Source organism: Triticum dicoccoides, chromosome 1A (assembly GCF_002162155.2).
Source record: "Triticum dicoccoides isolate Atlit2015 ecotype Zavitan chromosome 1A, WEW_v2.0, whole genome shotgun sequence".
In the NCBI taxonomy this organism is placed as follows: Eukaryota; Viridiplantae; Streptophyta; class Magnoliopsida; order Poales; family Poaceae; genus Triticum; species Triticum dicoccoides.
Window position 1 is genome coordinate 99895457 of NC_041380.1, and position 4588 is coordinate 99900044.

A 4588-nucleotide genomic window follows, 5' to 3' on the forward strand; every position below is an offset into this window, starting at 1 on the left:
CATTCGTGACATCCAGCACCCGTACACTCTGGTACGGCCAATACACCAGCGGCTTAAGTACCCCACAATATGGTGTGAGAAGTCTGGACACTTTCACAAGTGCGTCACCCCGAACTTATAGCATTATATGCATCAGCTCCGAATCATGTCTTGGGTCAATAGTTGGGTTTGCCCGGCTCCCATGTTTTGGTACCTTATGTTCCGCTATATCGGCTAAGGTAGCACTGGGAGAACTACTGCGATTGTGCCCCGGTTCGGCTAGGCTAAGCACCTCAGTAGAGAAAGCTAAAACTGACTGTCATGATAAGGCGAGAGACTGGTCGCTGTTCGAGAGGTTTTTGAGTCCTTAAAGACTTATGCCGCATAGAGCGAGGAGTCGGCCCTGTCCAGCTTAAGGCATGTATCGCGCCCCGAATTCGGCCTTCCGAATACTAGGGGCTTCGCTGAAATTTAAAATTATAGAATTCTATGGCTAAGTGAGAGTGATAACGCATTATAGTCCGATTGCCTTGTTCGTTGTGCTGATCGCCTCCCTCGAAGGACCCAAAAATGGGAACAAGAGTGCTCAGGTTTATCCCGAACACCCCAACACTCGTGGCATGGGGGCAGAAGCCAACGACTAGCCATCTCTCAGATTTGATAAACAGCCGAACCGAAGGTAATATTTTAAATTCAAACAAGCATTGCATAGCGCATATGAACAAGTTTTCATAATACAGGATTACACGAGCAAGTTCATTCAAATATTACATCTTTTGCACACTCGTCCGCTACGAGACGGGCACCCTTCAGGACACCCTCATAGTACATCTCGGGGCGGCGATGCTCCTTGCCCTGCGGCGGCCCTTCCTTAATCAGCTTCACGGCGTCTAGCTTGGCCCATTGCACCTTCACACGGGCGAAAGCCCAACGTGCACTTTCGATGCAGACGGACCGCTTGACGACTTCCAGCTGTAGGCAGGCATCCACAAGCCGCCTCACCAGGCCGAAGTAGCTGTTCGGAAGGGCGTCGCCAGGCCACAGCCAGACTATAAAGCCCTTCATGGCCTGTTCGGCCACCTTGTGTAGCTCGACCAGCTGCTTTAGCTGGTCGCTCAGAGGCATCGGGTGTTCGGTCCCAGTATACTGAGACCAGAACAGCTTCTACGATGAGCTTCCCTCCTCGGCCTGGTAAAACTGTGCGGCATTCGACATGCTGCGGGGCAAATCTGCGAATGCTCCTGGAGAGCTCCGGATTCGGGTAAGTAACATGTAATTTACTTTCACATGCTTGCTTTGCATATAGAATGCCTTACCCGCCGCTATCTTCTTCATCGCATCAATCTCCTGGAGGGCCTTCTGGGCTTCAGCCTTGGCATTTTTCGCGCTTTTGAGGGCCGCGGCAAGCTCGAACTCTCGCGTCTTCGAGTCATGCTCCAACGCCTCATGCTTCGACACGAGAGCTTGGAGCTCTTGCTGCACCTCGCCCACCCGTGCCTCCTGCCTTTCCCGCTCGGTGTGCTCCTTGGCCGCTTTTTCTTCGGCCTCGGATAGCGCTTGCTTCAGGGTCGCCACCTTGGTCGTGGCCCTTGGCAAATATACAATGATCCTGTTATTTTGCAATCGCGTCTTCTTTTATATATACATATCTATAGACAGGGTATTACTTACCCTTGTTCTCCTCGAGCTGCCTCTTGGCAAGGCCGAGCTCTTTCTTGGACCCCTCGAGGTCCTGCTTCAATGCGGCAACCTCCGCAGTCTATGCGGCAACGGCCAACAGCGAAGCCTGCATACGCATATAGACATACTTATGTTAGACTCCTGTGATGTTGTTTGATCCTCTATTCGGCTTTTCTTTTTGAACACCGAACAGAGCATCAGGGGCTACTGTCTATGCGGTGATATTTTTCCTATATTTCAAACACTTACCTCAAAGCCTATTAGAAGGCTGGCACAGGCTTCAGAGCGGACTGAACCTTCTGGACCACCGCACTCATAATAGTGCGGTGCTCCTCGTCGATGGAAGAGCTGCGAGGCGCTCCCAGCAGATTGTCCGGTGCCTCTAGATGGACAGAGGTCACCGGCGCAGGCATCTTGCCCCTCTTGGAAGGAGGCCGCCTGCCCGAGTCCGGAACCGCTGGAGGTTCCAGCGTGGTGTTCGGCTGAGGGCCGAACTCGGAGCCCTCGGGGGCCTTGTCCCCTCTGCTCCCGGAGTCCGGAAGGTCGCCTTGAGGCGCCTTCGGAACTGTCTCCCCTCAACCCGGTGCCTCATGAGACAATACCTCGGCGTTGTCCGTAGGGCAAGGGGAGGTGGCGGTCGGAAGTGGATCGCTATCCATATCCGACGAGCCCAGAGAGCCGTCCGATGATACGTCGATACGGGCTCGTGGCGGTCTGCATAGTCATAATTCGGCGTTAGGAGAAGCAGTGCGACAAAGGAATGCTATGAGTTACTCTGGTATCCGAATACTTACGACTTCCCCAGGGTCTTGGCCCTGGGCAGCCACTCGTCTTCGCCTTCGGCGGCGGTGGTGGAACTGTCTGGAAGGAGAGTCCTTCCCTTCTTGGACCCTTCGGCCCCCCCAGTTGGGGCGGCCTTCCTTTTCTTGTCTCCCCCGACTGGAGCGGGAGCGTCTTCATCTTCCTCCTCGTCTTCGTGGGAGGAGTGCGCCAAGGAGTCCTCGGACGATGAGTCCGATATCACCTGGCGCTGGGAACTCTTTTGGGTTCCCTTGGCCTTCTTGGTCTTCTTCGGCACCTTGTAAGGAGCCAGAGTTAGCATCTCCGTCAGGAGATCGTCTGCTGGACCTTCGAGCAAAGGAGCCGGACAGTCGATCTGTCCGGTCGTCTCCTGCCAGTCCTGTCAAAGGTACGGGAGCTTAGATCCCGCATAGAGTCAAACTATGAAAAACAAGTATCCTATAAGAGGTAAAACAACTTACCGCGCTGGCTTGGCGCTTCGCGCAGAATCCGCGATCCTCGGTAGTGGGAGGGGGAACCTCGGCACCCTTGAATAGCACCTTCCAGGCATCCTCGTGTGTTGTGTCGAAGAGCCTGTTCAGAGTTTGGTGCTGGGCCAGGTCAAACTCCCACAAGTTGAAAGCCCGTTGTTGACACGGGAGGATCTGGCAGATGAGCATGACCTGGACTACGTTGACGAGTTTGAGCTTCTTACTCACCATGTTTTGGATACATGTTTGGAGTCCGGTCAGCTCTCCCGAACAACCCCAGGACAGGCCCTTCTCTTGCCAGGAGGTGAGCCGCGTGGGGATGCCAGATCGGAACTCAGGGGCCGCTGCCCATGCAGGGTCACGCGGTTCGGTGATATAGAACCACCCCGATTGCCACCCCTTTATGGTCTCCACGAAGGAGCCCTAGAGCCATGTGACGTTGGGAAGCTTGCCCACCATGGCGCCTCCGCACTCCGCCTGGCGGCCGCTCACTACCTTCATCTTGACATTGAAAGTCTTCAGCCATAAGCCGAAGTGGGGCTTGATGCGGAGGAATGCCTCGCACACGATGATAAACACCGAGATGTTGAGGATGAAGTTCGGGGCCAGATCGTGGAAATCTAGGCCGTAGTAGAACATGAGCCCCCAGACGAATGGGTGGAGAGGGAATCCCAGTCCGCGGAGGAAATGGGTAAGGAACACTACCCTCTCGTGGGGCCTGGGGGTGGGGATAAGCTGCCCCTCATCTGGGAGCCGGTGCGCGATGTCGTCGGGCAGGTATCCGGCTCTCCTCAGCTTCTTGATGTGTCCCTCCGTGACGGAGGAAACCATCCACCTGCCTCCCGCTCCGGACATGGTTGGATAAGGTTGAGGTGGGAAATGCGGACTTGGGCACTGGAGCTCGAGTGCGCAAGAGTGGATGAGCAGGGAGGAAGAAGGCGTGGATAGAAAAAGGTTAAACCTTGTCCCTTTATAAGGGCAGCCGAAACTATGTGCCCCCACTAACCTCGTAAAACTCGCTTATCCCCCAAGCACCGTAATCGATGGCGCGGTTGGGTTACCCACGCCCGTATTGATGAGAATCCCGTAATAAGGGGGACACGATCTCTGCTTTGACAAGACGTGTCAAAAAACTGCCTCGCGTTATGTGCGGGGCTAGTTAAAGGAAACGGTTCGAATAATCACCGGGCCATGGCTTAATGTTATGTTGCCAAAACAAGTCAGCAGATTAGATTTGTGGGAATACTATTCTCTCTACGGTGGTATGTGGAACTTATTTTGCAGGGTTGAACACTATCCTTGTATTCAAACTCTTCTGTGATGTGTTCGGAGGAGGAACCCGCCTTGCAATGCCGAAGACAACACTGCATGCCGGACTCATCGTCATTGATGCGTGGTTCAGGGGCTACTGAGGGAGTCCTAGATTAGGGGGTCTCCGGACAGCCGGACTATATCCTTTGGCCGGACTGTTAGACTATGAAGATACAAATTGAAGACTTTGTCTCGTGTCCGGATGGGACTCTACTTGGCGTGGAAGGCAAGCTAGGCAATACGGATATGTATATCTCCTCCTTTGTAACCGACCTTGTGTAACCCTAACCCTCTCTGGTGTCTATATAAACCGGAGGGTTTTAGTCCGTAGGACAACATACAATCAT